This window comes from Anabrus simplex, chromosome 1, assembly GCF_040414725.1.
Source record: "Anabrus simplex isolate iqAnaSimp1 chromosome 1, ASM4041472v1, whole genome shotgun sequence".
Lineage (NCBI taxonomy): Eukaryota > Metazoa > Arthropoda > Insecta > Orthoptera > Tettigoniidae > Anabrus > Anabrus simplex.
In genome coordinates this window covers 204,449,702-204,470,876 of record NC_090265.1, presented here as the reverse complement: position 1 = coordinate 204,470,876, position 21,175 = coordinate 204,449,702, and positions in this window count along the sequence as shown.

Genomic DNA, 21,175 nt, shown 5'->3' with positions numbered 1-21,175 from the left:
TGAGCCGGAGTTTACGTGCGGTAGGGTGGCCAGTTCCTTTCCGCTCCTCCATTCCCTTACCCCCCCCCCAACAGCGCATGGCAACCCATCCAACTCCTGACCACGCCCAATGTTGCTTAACTTCGGAGATCTCACGGGATCCGGTGTTTCAACACGGCTACGGCCGTTGTCACTGTATCTGCGCTAGTGAAGTGTAAAATCCAGCCTCAGACACTACAGGCTAATATGGTGTATACAATCACAACATTCTGAGAACAAATCATACACCTTAAAGTGAAATGGGAATGCAAGGCCTTTTGCGATCGAGGAGTTTATGCGATGATCTGGAATTGTATCGTTGAGGTTTATTTCTTTTCAGTCGTGATCTTAATTAAAGTACAACTCCGCTATTTGCCTTATGTGAAAATGTAAAGTAATCGAAAACCATCTTCAAGGCTGCCGAAAGTAGTGATCGAACGCACTATCACCAATATTCAAGTTTTCAGTTACATGACTCGCACCGCGATGCAAACTCACTGAGGTATTATAATTCGACTTTTCGTTGTCACTGATGGAAGGTTTTAAGAACAAATAAACTGCTCAGAAGAACAAGCAGTGCGGTTACGTGGTTATAATGTGAAGAGTGGTTTTATTTTCCTCAGTGTTCCTCTATTTTCTCGGGCTCTGTGATTTAAAAATGCTTCTAGTCACTTAACCCATTGCGTCATCGTGACTTGGGCTCCTAAGTCTGGATGTCACAGATGCGTTTCGTCTTCATTAATCTAACTCTAATGTTGATGTCTCCACACCAACTTAGAGAATGACTCGAAGATGAAAGACTCTCACGTATTTCACGGAATGCGTTGCACAGTGAACAATAGACACTCCATTCCACCAAACACTCTGCTACATATGTAAACAGTGTAGCCCAGCACAGCCGGCCACTAACACATACATGCACTTTAAACATGAACTCTGTACAGTTGTGAGCATATAAAGTGACCTTGCCACATCATTATTCCTCCCTACACACCTTTAAGCTGGTGGATGGAATACGGAAAGGTTTTGTCGGATAGCGTGCCCCTTTACACATGCACGAATATCAAAGTGAAATTTCGAGACATTCTTTTTATAACATTAATTTGAATTTTCTTCTTCGCCTTAGAAATTGATCGTCATTGTGTTAAATTCAGTCCGGTGCATCACACAATCATCATGAATTCAAAGTTAACATTAACATTTAAGGGGAATTCTGCAGATACAAACCGATATTTTGGTCATTTTGAAGTCAGAAAACAGCCAGCATTCGTAATTAAACTGACTACAGCCAACATGTATGTATCTTATGTTCAGTCTTCAGCCCTAAGTCTGGTTGGATCCTCAACAGCTCTGCCATCAGCTGTCATAGATGGCCTAGGCATCACTGAAGAGGCGTACTAGGAAAACGAGGAGTGATGTAGTTTCCCGTTGCTTTCCTCACCGCGCCAGAAGTTGGTATTACATATCAGTCTGCCAAGCCCACTGAAATGCATGCCCCGACCGAAACTATGAGCAACATTTTTATACCATTCATAGCAGGGACTGGCTGCACAAGGAATGGCATTACTAGCATCACTCATACCTCAGTCACTTTCATATTATCAAAGCCAATGATAAGACAGAGACAGATCAATGAAAGTAACAAAATTGCTCTAGCCCATACCAGAAGACATAGTGCACTGCAAACACTAGGTTCTGCCAGCAAACAGCCAACATACACAACAATAAAATCACTATTTTTGTATAACAGCGTAAAACTACTTTCATTATTGATAATTTGGGAGCTATTGTAAAAATACAGAAATGTAGGGGTATGCCCACGTTGCCTCTAAAAATACCCTGGACATACATATTTACTGTTCTTTCGAAACACACTGTATATTCTCGTTCTTCATTTCGTGAGTATCGCTGTACGTGTTTCAAGATGTATGGACTATTAAGCGAGTGAAGCAATTGTCCATGGGATTCAAATAAGGCGTCCAAGGTTATGTATCCCAGCTGACAAGTGACAGCCCTTCGTTGGCAGGTAGATTGACACACAAAGCATGCTCTTCAAGAAGGTTTCCATATTTATTTACTAGCAACACGGTTTGTGCCAAAGAAGTTGGCTCCGTCACCGTCTGATGGTACCAGGCTCTCAAATCTTGGATAATCATTTCGTTTGCTTAGAATCAAACTCTGAACTTAAATAGTGAGTTTTCATTTCCTCAGTTCTAATATTGGCCTATTTTCGAATAAGCATACAACTCGTCATCAGCATAATAATGTATTATATCGACGGCTTACTTATAAAACCTCGTATCTCCTAATGCTCTTCCTATCCATTATTCTCTTTAAGACTCACTATAATGGACTTAAAAAACATTACACTGCAGGAGTGCGTGAATACATCATGCAAACAACATCTCTGCAATACGGCACGGTAAGGTTCATTTTCCTTTAGACATAGGCATCGGAAAATGAATACAATGAAAATTGTTCTGATGGACTCCATATTAAATATGTAGCTGGGAGACGTGACCAGTCCTAAGGAATGTAATAGGTAAGAGGAGCATTGAGACATACGAGCTTTTAAAAGAAAGCCAACGGTATGTAACAATCACCTGGGGTTCAAGCAGAGTGCTCCTAATCTCTAGTTACAATCTTTATGTCGAATTTTGGTTTGAATTCCGTGGGAAAAGAATTTCTCTTCAGCAAACGTATTTACCAAATCGTCGCTTCACCGGTAAAACGTTGTATCCCACAATACTCTTCCTATCCATTATTCTCCTTAAGGATGGTCACGCCTCCCAGCCACATATGGATACGCAGTCCATCAGAACAATGTCCGTTGTGTTCGTTTTCCTATGTCGACGATTAAACGAAAATGAACCTTACATGCATTGTACACTAGACTAGGAGTGCGTAAATACGTAATGCAAACGTACATTCCTACAGTACGGTACTGTAAGGTTCATTTTGCACACATAAGGCGAATCAAAAAAGTGTATCGAATGGTAATAAGGATTATAAAACGTACTGTATTCCTCTATATTTAAGCTCTTTTTAAATTCCAAATATATAGCTAATCCAAAAGGCATACAATATGCACGTTTCTCATCTCTGCATCCGTGAATTAGAAATACCTGTACTAAATATCTCTTATACATCTCATATCTCTTACGCTGAGGCGCTAGGATTTAAATCTTGGATTAAGTCCTGGATCAGCGTTCACTCAACGTCTTGTCTTCAACCGAGGGACAGCATAGTAATATATGCAACGGAACCATTCAAAAAATCAAGTAATGCGTCTGGGAATGTTGTAACATTGACCACGTGCACTCAAATGCGTGTAGCTTGTTGGACTGGGCAAAGGTCGTTTTGGCAGGCCAGGACACAGCCCTTTTTAGTAAATGAATTTACTTGAATGTCAAACATTGAGGCAAAATCATATTATATACAGTAAACAACACGATCCAAACAACGGAGGCATATATTTTTTACCTACCTGTGAATCTTAATATTCTTTTACTAGCTTGAAGTCTGAAGCCACATAGTGTTGTGTTTCTGTGTCCTCTAACAAGGAACATTTACGAAGTGCCTGGTGGGTATTTATCTCACCTTTGGAAATTGGTACAAATGATCCACTGGATAGCACTAACGTCAGATTTAGCTGTTCATACTAGATCGTTCGCTACAGGTAAGCATTTAAATTTATCTATGCGCGCAGCAGCATACTCTTGTAGCAGTGCTTTAGAATGCATTTCTGCCTGAATCCGAAATAGTTGTTAACGTTTGTAGGTGCGCACTGTGATAGTTAGTGAATTCTTGAGATGTTTCATTTGTGTTTGTATCTTGCACAATAAGAATTAACGTAATTAAGGTGTTAGACGTTTTGCTGTAGATTGAATTACCATCTACATCACGTGAAATACATGAGGAGGAATTAGAAATTGCACAGACCATTTCCAGTTTGTTCAAGAATCCTGAAGACGTCACTATTACTGAAATCCTGGATGATAAACTAGTGCAAATGCCTTCCGAGGAATCTACTGATGTCGGGCCTTATTTATGAATGGTGATGTAGATCAAGACCGCAGTATGTTCCTATCGATTATGTCAAGGAGGCAATTGAAGTTAAAAACAAAGGATAGTAATTGGGAACAATCGTGCACCATCCTAGCAGGATCAAGGACAGCAGCTATCTACCTCGTTAACAGATATGTTATGAATAACATGGAACAAACCGTGAGAAACTCAAGGTCGGATCGGAGTACGTGTGGTCTAATTTTCAAAAGGCATTGGCTAATCTAATGATTTTACATGATATTGATATAAGGTGGTGGGAATTCACAAAAGCTAGAGCGCTTGGACTGACTGATTTGAAAGCCGGAAAGCTGGAATTTTATGACAGATCAGATGATTGTTTGTCACAACGCACATTGCAACTTACTAACATGCTCAATCAAAACAATAGTTTGAGAGATGCTGAAAAGTGGTGGAGAAATCGCAATAACAATTTTAAGGCGAGAAATGGAAAAGATATGGGAAATGGAGGTAATCCCTGAAGATTGGAAAAATGCTATCATTCATCCTCTACACAAAAAAGGTGATAGAGCAGATCCTAACAACTACCGCGGCATTTCCATCACATCTGTAACTTATAAGACACTCTCTAAAGCACTACAGAGGAGACTTGTGGAACAAGTGGATCATCAACTAGGCGAGTATCAAGCGGGATTTAGGAAGGGAAGATCGTGCGTTGATCAAATCTGGAGTCTGAAACGTGTACTAGAGAATCGTCTCTCAAAGGATCTGGTAGTCGTTTTTGTAGACTTTAAAAAGGCGTATGATTCAGTCGACAGGGAAGTGCTATTCAATATATTAGTGGAATTTGGAATTGACGCCAAAACAACAGCAATTATTAAGCAGTCTTTAACTGGGACACATTCGAAAGTTAAGTTCATGGGAGAGAACTCGAAGCAGATCGAAATTAAAACAGGAGTCAGGCAGGGTGATGGATTGTCACCAATTACTTTCAACTGTGTGTTGGAGAAGATTATCCGGGAGTGGGAAAAAGAACTGGACAGAAAAGGATTACTTCACCAAGTATACATTGGAGGGTCAAAAAGTGGTGTCATGATTAATTGCCTTGCCTTTGCTGATGACGTTGCGCTGCTATCTAGGAATACTGACACAGCAATAGAACAGCTGAATGTACTAAAACTACAAGCAGAAAAAGCAGGACTACAGATTTCTTTCGAAAAAACTAAATATATCAAACATCAAAACAGACCCTCGGTACCTGAAGACAGAACACGGTAAAATAGAAAGAGTTGATAGCTTTAAGTACAGTACTTGGGTGAAATAGTGCGATTGAAAACAAATGAAAGAGAAGCAAACAACACCAGACGGGAGAAAATGGCTGCGGCTTTTCGTAGGACATATCCTGTATACAAGAAGAAAACCATCTCCAGACGAGCTAAACTAAGGCACTACAATACAGTGATTAAAACGGAATGTCTGTACGCTAGTGAATGCCTCCAAATGACAGGAAAAGCGGGACTGAGAGAAGCTGAGAAATTTGAAAGAAAGATCCTTCGCAAAATAATGGGTCCAAAGATTGTGGATGGACAGTATAGGCTGCGAGGAAGGGAAGAACTTTACCGAGACAATGAAAGGCTGAGTCCATGAGAAAACGGAGACTTAAATTCTATGGGCATTTATTTAGAATGGATGAGAAGAGACTAACGAAAAGGATTTTCACAATACTAGACAGCAGACCTAAAGTGTCGGACAAATGGTTCAGGGAGGTGAGAAAGGATCTCAGACAGGTGGGACTAAATTCGGAAGACATCTCAAACAGAACAAAGTTTAGGTCAGTGATCGAAAAAATTCCAGGGATTCCATGAACCAAAACTTAACCGTGGGTGGACGGACGAAAGAAGACAGGCTGCCAGAGAGAGGATGCTGAAGTTCTGGGCTGTGAGGAAGGCTTCCATAAACATGTAATTGTTATCTAACGTGGTCTCTAATGGCCGTAAACGAATATATATGTATATATTGAACTTCAATGACTAGATAGTTCCTAATTATTCATCAGCTGAAATTTGGAATACTGCCCCGTCTGATTAAATATTCAAATTCACAGTGACCGCACACTATCTACCATCGGTGAAGGATACAGAAATTTTCTAATGAAATCAGAGTCCGAAATATCAAATTCGTACCCAATTCAGCCATGGAAAGTTGACGTCTCTCACTCTTTCCGCTTCTTATTTTTGTATGTGAACTAAGTGACACATTTGGTCCTCTTGTGCAAGCGGTCATAATTCGACCACATAACTTATACAGGGAGTACAATTAATGGCGTCTTATAACATCCTTGTCGGATAAAGGACATTATACCGATTAATTTAAGTATGGGAAACGAAAATTCCGTAATTACGGAGATATCGAAGAAATCTGCTGGATGAAACTGCGTACATTGCTAAAAGCAATAAAATAAACTTTGAAATTGGACAACTAGGGTTTATATCAACAACTGCTCAAAATATCCACCACATATCTCAAGGTATTTCCTCATTCGACCGACAACAACCTGGGTTGCCCCGCGCACCTGCTTTTCTCGGATGACAGCAAAGGCAGCATGCAGGCGAGCGACGAGTTCGATCTAATCCTCCGGGACCTCTTTGTACACCAGTTCCTTGAGATGATCCCATAGGAAGTAATCCAAGGGATTCAAGTGTGGTGACCTCGAGCGCCAGAATACAGGCCCTCCGGGATATATCCATCGTCGTGGATATTGTCTATTCAACTCCTGGAATGGAGTGTTGCACCGTCTTGATGGATCCACATACTATGTAGTATCGCATAAGCGACCATCAGTCACCATTGATTTGGATTCAGGGCACCCGTCCAGGTGGCGGAATCATTGCCTGAATGGTCAGCGTTGAAGCCTTCGATTCAGAAGGTCGCAGGTTCGATTCTCGGTCGGGTCGGGGATTTTAATCGTGTTTGATTCATTCTTCTGACCCGGGGACTGGGTGTGATTCATTCTTCTGAACCGGGGACTGGGTTGTTATGTTTGTTTCACCACTTTCCTCTTCGTATTCAGAAAAAACACTACACTACCAACCACCCCAAGAAACACGCAATAGTGATTACATCCCTGCATATCGATGGCTTGCTTCTAAAACCTCGTATGACCCAACGTTCTTCCCAGCCATTACATTCCTTAAGGCTGATCACGCCTCCCAGCCATGTGGATGTGCAGTCCATCAGAACAATTTTCGTTGTGTTCATTCTCCTATGCCAATGTGTATAGGAAAATGGACCTTACCATACCGTGTTGTAGGGATGTAGTTTGCATGACGTATTTACGCACTCCTTCAGTGTGATGCATTTAAGGTTCATTTTCCTTTACGCTTTAGCATAGGAAAGGAACAGCATTAGGAGATACGATATTTTAGAAGTAAGCCATCGATATATGTGTGCCATTCGGAAGGGCATCCGGCCGTAAAACAGGGCCAAATCGATATGTACACACCCGTGGTCACGCGCTAGGTGAAGATTAGTTATAAGAAGAAGCCCAGGTGTCAGATTTCCGACCAGGTGTTTAGCTTGTCTTTTCTTGAATTATTTCAGAGAATTTGGATACCTATCGAGCATCTTACTTCGTGAATTATTCCAATTTCTCTCTTCTTATAAACAAATATTTGCCCCAGTTTGTCCTCTTGAATTCCATTTGTGAGATCTATAAACAACACTCTAAACTTATTCTCCTACTAATGCCATCCCACGTCATATTTCCACCGACAGCAAGGAACGTAGACTATACCTACCGCTTAGTCGAGCAGCTCGTCTCCTTTCTCCCAAGTCTCCCCAACTCAAACCTTGCAATTTTTTTTTTTAATGCTGCGCTTTTGTTGGAAATCACCGAGAACAAGTCGCTCTTCTTCTTTTTTTCTTTTTTGCTAGTTGCTTTACGTCGCATCGACACAGACATGTCTTATGGCGACGATGGGACATGGAAGGGCTAGGAGTGGAAGGGAAGCGGCCGCGGCCTCCTCTTTTCCTTGGATTTGGGAATTTACTTTCAGAATATTCATTCAGCTTTTGATAATAATGGGAACGTTCGGTTGAAGGAATTTTGTTTAAACCATAATCTAATCGAAAAGTTCGTCTGTCCGCGCGAATCAGATATTCATCACCATAACTCAGGTAAAATCACATTGTTTCCGTAAATATTCGTAAATCTGCCCAAATATTTGCTATGGCTCTAGCCCTTGTCTTAACTATGAAACCTGTAGTAGATTAGACACACTGGGAATTCACAAAGACATGTTGGAATCATTCCAGGTAGTCCACGAGGTAGGATTTATTTATTGGAAATAGGACACCTTCGGGCACATCCTGAGAAGAATTCGCTCTCCTGAGGAAGTAGTGAAGAGTTTTGAGCACGCCGATCACGTTGGTTTTCCTCTCTTGATGCGCTTGGCATGAGGAGTGACGGGAATATATTGTCTGTAGTATGGATATGCGTTCAAGAAGGATAAAACATCAAGTATACAGGTAATTATAGTGCGTACTGTTACGTAAGCAGCTCTTAGTGTTTCACTAATTAGTTCGCTTGTCGAAGAGGAGCGCCGCATCTTAGGTGGTCTTCCTTTTAATATTCCGTGGCGTGCAGTTTATAGAGTGGTGGCGCATGGGACTTCAATCACGCCAAGTGGGTAGACCCACCGTTTTGTATTATGTTACGTGAAAACATACGTCTTCCCCGGCTATAACTAAAAATAGTACAGCTTTGGATTACTACTGCTGCACCGCGTTGGATACGGTCTTTTAGGCTGTGTTCCAATTCAATCAACATGTAATTCAAAAACCCACTAACAAAAGTACACCAAATTTTACCGGAGGGACAATAAACTATGTTATGGCCATATTTCCTATTAAATCATGTTGATCTGTTTTAGAATGCAGTACTACCTTAATATAAAAAGCTATGAATATGAAAATGACGGCGTCTCCGGAAACCGCCAAAAGGTAGGTAGTGGAACGTAAAATCCATTATTATTACTATTATTATTATTATTATTATTATTATTATTATTATTATTATTATTATTATTATTATTATTATTATTATTATTATTATTTAAAAACTTAAAATCTTATACGTGCCTGTCTGGAGTATGGATATGCGTTCAAGAAGGAGAGAAAAAGTAATGCGGGCAATTGTTTTCAGATTTACTTGCCTCCAAGAACTGAAGCCACTTACTTACTTAGTTACTTGCTTACTTACTTACTGTACTTACGGTGCACGAACTTAATTACTTAGCTAATTAATTAATTAGGATAAGATAGCTTCTAATTCCGAACCGCGATTAATTATATATGAAAAGAATATTTTCATACAGTATCCAGACGCTACAATGTTTGTGTTCAAAAGTATGTACGTCAAGGTTGTCATACCCTACTATACAGATGTATCAACTACATATATACAATTACCTGTTATGAATTACAGTTCGGTTGAAGTTACAAGATGACTAAACTGACATTTATTGTTTCTTAAGGCTGTTGTGAGACGTTTATAGCAAACAAATGATATTATGTCAACGTGTCTTACGTATTGGGAGGTCCCCTATACTCTGCAGAGAGTATTAATAAATTGTTAATAGTAATGAATGGTTGGATCAGTTTGCTAATGACGTGATGGAAGACCTTCAACAATAAAATTGATATTTATGTATCCCATCTATCAATATCCTCCGCAGACGATCATGTAATTCATATTTTTAAAGTAGTTATGCTATCGAACACGAAAGCATGTAGAATATTCTGTGCAGACTGGTGACTGATTTATCCCCAGTTTGAAAATATAAATTAAACTGACTATAGTTTACTGTGACGTTAGGCCTATTAATTACACTGTGCCACAACTCAGATACTGAAGGGGCAGAATTGAGGAGTTGGAGGAGATTGCTGTAATGAAGTGTGTCTCATACTGAAATTAAAGACATAAATACATGTGAGAGATGAAAAATAAGTAACTTAATACAACAATGATATGATTGATAAGCATCTCGAAAAGGCATACACTTTTAGCTTGCGTTACAATACTTCCATCTTGTTTTAAGTTTAATATCGACGCTGCTATGCCAAAACTGCGAATGTGAGAATGCTCTTCCTATCCATTATTTCCCTTAAGATTGGTCACGCCTCCCAGCCACATATTGATATGCAGCCTATGAGAACAAATTTCGTTGAGTTCATTTTCCTTCGGTTCTTTTTTGTTTTTGTTTTTTTGTAAAGGAAAATGAACCTTACTGTTCCGTGCTGTAGGAATGTATGTTTGCATGGCATATTTATCCGCTTCTAGAGTATGATGTATATACGGTTCGTTTTCTTTTACACATATGCAGAGGAAAATTTAACTCAACGAAAATTGTGATGGACTGTATATCAAAAGTATAGGAAGTGCATTGTCACATTCGTGGTTTTGGCATAGGGGCGACGATATCAGCATTCTGGTCAACGAGGTAGCCATTTTGAAACACAGGATTCCATGTCATTTGAGATTTTAAGCAACATTGGACTTTGTAATCACTTGGATGGTTAGTTCATGTGGTATTTTTGGCTTGATGAGGAGCAAGAAAATGCCGGCTTAGGGTACCTGTTCAGCTGCGTCTCGTCTAGCTCGGATTTTTATCTATGTGCGTCCGGCTCCACGGTTAAGTGGTTAGCATACTGGCCTTTGGTCACAGGGGTCCCGGGTTCGATTACCGGTAGGGTCGGGAATTTTAGCCATAATTGGTTACTTTCGCTGGCACAGGGACTGGGTGTATGTGTCGTCTTCATCATCATTTCATCCTCATCATGACGCGCAGGTCGCCTACGGGAGTCAAGTCAAAAGACCTGCACCTGGCGAGCCGAACTTGTCCTCGGACACTCCCGGCACTAAAAGCTATACGCCATTTCATTTTTTAACTATGTCCCTAACATCCAGGTTTGTACTGTATTAGACCTCGTTTATAATAATAATAATAATAATAATAATAATAATAATAATAATAATAATAATAATAATAATAATAATAATAATAATAATAATAATAATAATAATAATTACATGACCTCAGCTATCGTGGATCGACTGATCCAACCATTCATTACTATTAACAATTGATTAATACACTCTGTAAAGTATATGGGTCCTCCCAATACCCAACACACTGGTACTTAGCACTTTTGTTCGCTATGAACGTCTTAGAACAGCCTGCTCGTCAACTTCGAAATTCCGTTTTACTATCGACCTACAAGATGGCAGATTAAAATGGATATCTCTTGGGCGTCTACGGCAGAGTTTAAATTCATTTTGTCGGGTAAACACCGAATGTGTCACCAGCCATCTCTTACATGCCAACATAATAGTATATAGGGTGTCGAATGGATGGGGTTTCTTCCACCTTTCAGATGTCCGGCTACCTCTGCCGTGTTCGGATTTACGATCTTGGCTTCCAGAGGCCGACACTCTACCACTGATTCAAGGATGGAGCTTTTATGATTATTACTATTATTACTGTTATTACGAACGGCTGATCTAATTACTTTTAGGTTTTACTTTTATTCAAAAAATAATTCTACATTTTCAAGCTGACTTAATTCATTTTAATATATATCCCGTTTCGTCTACTGAAAATACTATTATATTGACTCATTAATGTGGCCCCGAGGCTGAATGAACAGCGTCTTGCCGGGTTGAGGAATTTTAATCGCGAAAGCTTAATTCTTTTGGCTCGGGGATGAGATATTTGTGCTATTCCCAACGTCCATGCAAATCATATACAGCACACAACACTGTTCTTCTCCACATACATACGCAATTTCATATACACGGAAGAGACACCGCCTACCCTCGCCAGAGAGTCTGTTTTACAAGGTCTGTTCTAGTCTAGCAACGAAAAATAACACCATAACTTACACAAGGAAAGAGACACTAAAATCTCAAACTGAGCAACAGTGAAAGGACGTTCCTAATTCTACTGTAATATGAAGGAAGTTCCAGACTGACATCTACAGCTGAGAGAATGGAGCATCTGATCCGCTGACGTGGTGACGTATCGTCCACGAGAGGCCACCACATTTTTAACAGCAGCGGCGAAGGCAAGAGTCCGATAAGAGAGAACTGATGAAGGTTAGAGAAATTACGAATAGAAATTGCGGCCAGGTTCTACTACAAGAAAACTTCGTTGATTCCAGCAGAGCTTTCGTCTCTGTAATTGGCCGCACCATCTCTCTAAAAAAACATAATCGGAAGCATTGAATACAATCGTTACACTCACCAGAATTTTAAGATGGAAGGAGGGCTGGTATGTGGTTGAAAGGGTACGTGCAGCTCATCACCGTTTTGGGTGTAGCTGCACCACCTCAGGACTCAAATTTACCATCAAAAGTAAGATAATAGATTTTACAGGAAGGTTAAAGGATGAGAAAGACGAAATTATTCGGATAAAGCACATCTGTTCAATTATTTGGTTCCTCTGCAATGTCACGTGACGATTTGTTATGTGTTTACAACTAGGATGAAATTCATACGCTCTAGACACAATAGTATATCACAACCGAAGTAATATTACAGAGAAAATAACTCATTGTTATATTTTACCTCTAGAAAACAACCTCATTCTCTTCCTCCTGTTTGGGGATTTTGGCTCTGTTTCAATATTTTGAAACCGAATCTATTAATAAATAAAAGGCTCTGTGAACAGTTGCTGGCTCTTGTACTCGTTATATTTCAGAGTGGGTGTGGGTTTCGTTTGATATTTGCTTACTAGGCAGAGTCGTAGTGTTAAGTGTACATAAGTCTTTTACTCCCTCACTTTCTATTCTCTGGTTTCTCTCTCTCTCCCCTTTGTTAATTCACTTTATCTCTTTTAATCTTCGGCAACAGGAGTGAACAAAGTCTTCTTGTCAATGGCACACATTGGTAATTATGCTTGACGCAGCGTTTGCATGCTGTCTGCTCTCCATACCAAGTACTCAAACTATAGGAAATGAATGGATAAAACCCAAAAATTTCCTACTATCTTAGTAAATATCATCTCAAATGCCTTAAAGCATTCTTCTTCTTCTCCAGCTTGAAATGCCAGGCTGACGTTGGCAATCATGTTGGTGGCTGGGCCATTCTATTACGGCGGATCTGAAGAGAGCTGTTGAGCAGAGGCCAAACCACCGACGTAGTTCTCCCATTCCTTCTTCTGCCCGGACCACGTTTCCATGCAGGAAAAGAGAGAGAAAAATATACTGTCCTTCTCAGTACTGAAGTAGGCGACTTGATGGTGTTAATAATCCCCCACTTCTCTCCCATCCATGTCAAAACGTCTTCTCTTGAATACGATCTACCCTGCTTATCCAGATAACATGGCTATAAAACCACACCACGAATGCCATTAGTTTCTTCAAAGAAGCTTCTGTGTCACTGTCGGCGACTCTGATCCTCAGCCCGAAAATACATAGCATCACAGAAAACGTACTCTGATGTCCAGGTTCAGGTCGCAGCATTTGAGGATTGTCTGGAGCTTGAGGACGTGTTTCTCACCTTCTCAGTGCAGTAGTTTATTTTTACGGAGTGGTCCCAATCCTCACTGACTGAAGACCCGAGGTAAGTCATCTTTACAGCTCTATGGAGAGGAAGGTCTTCCTGCCACCAACATGCCTCGATCTGCCACCAGCTGCTTGATCATGTATTTGCTTTTGTTGGCATTCAGCCCGAACTCCTCACACGCCACACACTCTTCTCGCCATCACAGCAATATCCAGTAGCCTATGTGGTCCTTCGTGGCTATGAACAATCGGCACAGTACCGTCCTCATATCGAATGCGAATGTTGTTGATGAACACTCCGTTGAGGTTGATTCCGTCTTGGATATAATCGAGGGCAATCGGATTAACAACTGAAGGTGAAATTATACACCCTTATCTGACTCCCCTTCTTTATTTGGACCCCTTCTGTCATGTGATCTCCCATTTCGACGTTGGCTCTCTGTTGCCAGTAGAGATCGCTTATAAATCTAAGATATTTCGCGTCTGTACCCGTGGTTTCCAGGATTTCAATCATATTCTCATGTCGGACGTTGTCAAACGCCGTTTCAGAGTGAATGAAAGACATTGGCAGTGCTACACGAAGACATGAATGTTGAAGGAATCTTGGACTCACGGTCTGAGCCAGAGGGTTGAGTACCTCTTTTTCTGTCAACGTCTCCAACAGGCCCAAAATCAGTACATATGCCATCTATGACGATTCCCTCACAGCAGTGAAGTGATCAATCAGGATACTGATTGTGAGACACCATTTACATTCGTCCTCATATTAATGCACTCAGTACACCACACATCACAATAATGTATTACTTGGTATTTTTATTTCATTTCTACACGCAATTACGTTATAAAGTACACAGTTTATCGTAATAATGACCCAAGTCAATGGATACGATGTGGTTACAATAAGGGAGGTACATGAAACAACCCTGCTTTTCATGTGAATTTGCATAGATCCGATCTCAATGTGATAGGCTATATCTTCGCTACTGTGCCAAAACCACGAATGTGACAATGCTCTTCCTGTCCATTATTTCCCTAGGTACTGGTCTCGCCTCCCAGCCACATATTGATATGCAGTCCCTCAGAAAATATTTTGTTGAGTTATTTTTGCTTTTGCGAGTATGCAAAAAGGAAAATGAACCTTACTGTACGATACTCTTGGAATTATGTTTGCATGACATATTTATCCATTCCTAGAGTATGATGTATTTAAGGTTCACTTTATGTTTCATTATATTTCACGTGAACATTTTCATAAAAACTGGTTGTCGACTGTACATGCAGTCTATATTATAATACATAGGTATCGAATCATTATCTCTAATTAATTTTTTTGATACATCATATATGAAGGCATTCCTGCCTAGACATGAGCGTACATAATTAATGTCATTTTGTTTCGTATTAAAGTGGGTTGATTGGGGTGCGGATGAAACTAATAGTTTTGTTTGTAGGCCTACATATAATCGTTATTTTGAAGACATCCAGCACGTAAAATAACACTGAATATCTTTGCAAGCCTACAGAAAAGTATTATGTCAATAGTTGAAAAATAATATTTTATTCTATCCCAATGTGAAGCAGTATATAATAATATTTTACGACCATCATAAAATGAACAAAATAAACGTTTTCCTAAGAGCAGCAACATCTTCCCGCCGGCTCTCTTCTGATTAACTTGACACTAAACAAGGAGACAGTGCGTACCCACTGAGTGTCTGGAGCCAGTCCAAAAGCCGCTTGTTACTAGTCTTCATACTTTCAAGGAAGATGGATACTAAACGCTTTAGGAGCATCTACTTTTATTATTCGAGAGATTCTCATGATGTGAGAATGTACCATATATGTCTTACGAATATATGCTATTTCTGTTGCAACAATATGATGACATTTATTCCACTTATTCAACAGAGATATTTAATTATTTCTTTTTGTAATTTGACCTATCTATCGGTGCAGCGTAATGCCTATTTCATAAGCCCATGATGAGTGATTTAATACAAGACTAAAATTAATTTCTTACAACTCTCCTCGGTGTGGTTCATATTTTTTACACTCCCTGTGTCCCCTTCCTAGTTAAGAAAGACCAAGAGAGATCTGGCGTGAATTTTTTTGGGCGTAAACAACTTCGCTGTTCAAAATTATAACAAGTGAAATTCGTTTTACTTTCGTTTTACTGCTTGCTTGTCAGATGACCTGCATATACTGAAGTTTTTCTTGATTAGAATTCACCAACAGTACGGTTTTGAAAATTATGTGGTTGAATAGTTTTTAGATTTGAATTGTTTTATCTTCTTAAGGAACAAAATTGTCAAATACTTATCCTGAATAATCTTATTAAGAGCACAAAATGAAAGTACACGGGCAACACTTACTCCAATCCAATACAAACCCCAGCACGGACACCGAAGTTGAGTAGACTCTAAAAAAAACGAATTTATAATACGATATATTGTCTTTCTTTCTTTTGTGTGTGTGTGTGTGAATATACGGATATTCCTTCTCTACTGACGACAATGGAACTTTCATTCTAAGTAATTCAACAAAGATATTTAATAATTCTCTGCAACTGTTTAACTGTTGGACCTCAAGTATCACTCACTCGAGTGATTTTTGCTCGCTGGCCCCACGGTCCAGAGGTAACGTAACGTGTCTGCCTCTCATTCGGAGGCTCCGGCTTCGATTCCCAGCCAGGTTAAGGATTGCTACCCGTACCTGAGGGTGGGTTCGAGGCACATTCAGTCTGCGTAATTACAATTGAGGAGCTATCTGTTGGTCTAGAAAACCAAGAATAACGGCCGGGACGATTTGTTGTACTGACCACGCGTCGCCTCGACATCTGCAGGTCTTCGGGCTGAGCAGCGGTCTCTTTATCGGCCAAGGGCCCAAGACCCATCAGGGCCATTGGAGGATTGTTGCTCAGTTACTGAAACTTCAGAGTTCCAGCCTTTGAAAACTGACATCGATTTAAAATATAATAGTACCGTTAGTTTCAACCTTTCGTAAACACGTTTTGTATTAAATGGAAATTCATAGCTCATTAATGGCGAAACAATTAGTCTGTCTATAAGGCCATATACATGAGATTCGCATCAATGCCCAGGTTGAGTGGCTCAAGTTGCCGCGCTCTATCCAGACTCAGTCGGCGGTATTTCGTCGGCTTACTTCTAATTTTCTTCTTACCCATTATATTCCTTAACAATGGTCACGCCTCCCAGCAACATATTTATATGCAATCCATTATAACTTTTTTGGTAGTATTATTTTTCCTATGCTAACGTGTTAAGAAAAGTGGACCTTACCATACAATATTGTAGGGATGTTGTTTTCATGGTGAATTGAAGCACCTCCACAGTTTAATGTATTTAAGGTTCATTTTTCTTTACACATACCCATAAGAAAATTAACACAACACAAATTGTTCTGATGTACTGTACATTGTTATGTGGCTGGGAGGCGTGACCAGTCTTAAGGAAGAAAATGGATAGGAAGTGCATTGGGAGATACGAGGTTTTAGAAGTAAGCCATCGACTTAAAGATCCTCAAATACGCCAGCCTGGTGTCGATAGACTTATTGGGACGTAAATGACCTCTTACGGGAAGAATATCCGGGATTGCGACAACCCTAAAGATCGTAAAAATTACTTAGTGGAAATTAAAGTCATTCTTCTTCTTCTTCTTCTTCTTCTTATTATTATTATTATTATTATGAAACGCAACTAGAAAATATCGTGAAGGCATTTAACAACATACATAATTTTACATTTGTGTTAGGTAATGATGTCTCCATTGATGAACTAAATCTGTCTAAAACTTCCTTCAATTCCATTACAATTTTCTTCACGTCATTTGCAGTTACCTCATCGGTTACAATGGTACCCACTAAAATTGCACGGTCATGCTTTATACCTTTCATCCACGTCGTAATGTTGCCGCCTCAGCAAAGAAACTCTGACCTTCGCCCTATGGTCGGCTTGCTCACTGACCACACAGCACGTATGTAATGTTAACATTCCAAGTCACGGAGTGTAGAGACCCATGCTGCAAAATTAGTGGAGGTCGAATGGAGTATCAAAAACTCGTTTGACGTTATGTTGTCAGTTTTACAGAATTTTATTTATTCATTTATACTGTATCGATACAACAATCTGTAGGCTTCAAATACGCCAATTACCAGACTTGTTTCGTTCCCAAGCTTACAGGTATTTGTTTTACATTTTCCGGAAACCATCAAAGTAGTCTTACGGTGACAGTAGGATAGGATAGGGCTGGTACTAGGAAGGAAGAGAGAGTTTCCCTTAATTAAGTTTGGTTTTAGCCCCAGCATTTGCTTGGTGTGACAATGGGCAATCTTCGGGGCTGCTAATAGTGGAGTCCGAACCTGCTATCTTCCGAATGCAACTACACACCTCGAACCGACTACCATTACGCTCAGTAAATCCAGTTAGTGGGGCGGAAAATCAATAATATTAACATTCATCTTTACATTCTCACCAAACGCTTCTCAGCCAGACTCTTCTGTCGCTTCTCTAGCAGGATGTTCCGTGCTTTAGAAGGATATTTCTTAAAAGTAACCCTCAATTTGTCAAATATCGTTCTGTTTTGAATTTTGCATGTTTTTTTTTACCTCTTTCACTGAAATATTCATGCACCAATCTCTCTTCAGTACGGGGTGTGATATATGAGTGGCATTGTCACTGGCTTCTCACCAGGACGGTCGAATTTCGAATCCTGCTAATGCACGTGGGAATTATAAATGAAAAAATTCCAGTAAACGTAATTCGAAATCTCTGTAAAATTGGAGGTCCCGTGCGACGATCACGAAGTGATCAGTCTCGTATGTCTATAAGCTGGTTGGCTGGTTTGCTTGCTTGGTTCATTGCTTCTTCTTCTTCTTCTTCTTCTTCTTATTCTTCTTCTTCTTCTTCTTCTTCTTCCTTCCTTCCTTCCTACTTCCTTACTTTAATATAATTCCTCGTTGGACTTAATTTGCAGGGTAAATTCATAGGTCATCTTCTTCTTCTTATTATTATTATTCTACCGCTTTCCCCACATCTGTGGGATGGCGGGTGCGAACTGTGTCGCACATATGGATTTGGCCTTGTTTTACGGCCGGTTATTTCTGGCATTTTCTTGGGTCCTAAAATCCTCCTAAGGAAATTCTTTTCCATTTTCTGAATCGAAAGATGTTCAGTGTTTGCCAGTGTATCCGCAGCGTACAGACATTTTGGTCGGCCTACCGAAGCGCCTCAATTTAGCTTGGAAGGAGATGGATCTGGATTTGTAAGTACATAATGGAAAGGTAATTTCCGTCCTTCTCATTTTTCTTCCCAGAGTTTCCTTTTCATTATAATTGGGGATACGGATTACACCTAGGTATTTTAATTTCTCTATCCTCCGACCAATTCAATACGCCGTCCTAAGTCATGCGTGTTACTAAATAATATATTAAGTCTACAGGAAGTTTACGTCATCACGAAACAAAGACCAAGAGACTCCCCAGCCTGTACATACGAAACCTTCAGATAATATGTAATTAAGAAAGAATTATTTTGATCCTTGATAAAATGAAATCTCCTTACACCGCATATTAAGGTAATAATCTTCACGTTTGCTGCAAAATTTTCTATCACGTTAGATTCTTATCAGTTATAATACGTTACCACGGATTTACATGTGATGCATGAAACATTGCTTCAGAATGCCATCTTCCTGTTTGGTAAGATTGAATACCGGTTTTACCATGTTATAATCAGCTGTACCCCTTTATTATTCTCGAGAACATCAAAAAACTTGAAAGAAATCTTAAATTATTTAGTGAAAAATAAGCAGAAATAAGATACTGATAAATATCACTCGTATTTCCTGAAATTATATGAGTGAAGCACCTTTTTTCAGGCTTCTTTCAAACGAAAACTTACCCTATGATTTTGATCTACGGCGAACTGATGGAGTGGTCTTTATAGAAGAGGCCTCTGAGGTTTCAATAGATTGCGAGAAAGTTCAGTATTAGAATTTATATTTATGTCATACACTTCCTTATGCAATGATGACCAGGTCTATTACGATTGATTGAATACCGCGATGTCCGCCTCTGTGGTGTAGTGGTTAGTGTGATTAGCTGCCACCCCCAGAGGTCCGGGTTCGATTCCCGGCTCTGCCACGAAATTTGAAAAGTGGTATTAGGGCTGGAACGGGGTCCACTCAGCCTCGGGAGGTCAACTGAGTAGAGGGGGGTTCGATTCCCTCCTCAACCATCCTGGAAGTGGTTTTCCGTGGTTTCCCACTTCTCCTCCAGGCAAATGCCGGGATGGTACCTAACATAAGGCCACGACCGCTTCCTTCCCTCTTCCTTGCCTATCCCTTCCAATCTTCCCATCCCTCCACAAGGCCCCTGTTCAGCATAGCAAGTGAGGCCGCCTGGGCTAGGTACTGGTCATTCTCCCCAGTTGTATCCCCGACCAAGAGTCTGAAGCTCCGGGACACTGCCCTTGAGGCGGTAGAGGTGGGATCCCTCGCTGTGTCCGAGGGAAAAAGCCGACCCTGGAGGGTAAACAGATTATGATGATGATGATGATGAATACCGCGATGTTCATAATTTTTCTCTGTCCAAAATGATAGATAATATTAATTATCTGACATTCACACGTTTGGGTCTAGAATGGAACTGTAGCCAACTGGGATAAGTGGATAAGGAAGTAGTGAACAGGTTTCCCTTAGGATAATAACAACATATTTATGATACAAAACGGTACACCCAATATTATAAGAAAATAACGAAATACCTGTGTTACCCGATGTAACTCGTGGCACTAATACAACATTTCTTTTTCTGACGTGCCTTGAGAATCAACGACGGTCAACAATCAAAAAATATATATATATTTACAGTTGTCACCTGATGAAATCCATCCCTTCTTTGACATTCCTTATGCGTCGTATAAAAATTTACAGATCATTACTGCTCTGCCACGACAAGCTAGATTCTCATGAAATTGTATCTGAGTGAGTATCCAGTGTGATCCCCATGGCACTTGCAGTGAGTGCAAATTTTCCGAGTAATACAAGTGATCTTCATGGCATTCAACGTCGCGTTAACGGAGATATGAAGAAGCGCCAAAGTGGTTTCAGCTACTGGAAATAAGCCTATGTAACCAGCTGCTCTGTGGATCAGTTGGTAGAGTGTCGGCCTCCGGATCCCAAAATAGCGGGTTCAAACCCGGCAGAGTTAGTCAGATTTTTGAAGGGCGGAAAAAAGTCCATTAGACGCTCCATGTCGTACGATGTCGGCATGTAAAAGATCTCTGGTTACACATTTCGTGTTTACCCGACAAAATTAATTAAATCTCAGCCATAGACGTCCAAGAGAGTTTCGGTTTACTCGGTCTGCCATCTAGTGGGCCTAGAGTAAAACGGAACGTCGAAATTGACGAGCAGACAGGCAGATGGCGTCAAATTGAAATGTCCGCATACGGTAGCTGAGGCCATACGATTATTATTAGCCTATGTAACCGACGTGGCGACGTATTGTTCAAGGCCCAACAACATTTTGAATAACAGCCGCTAA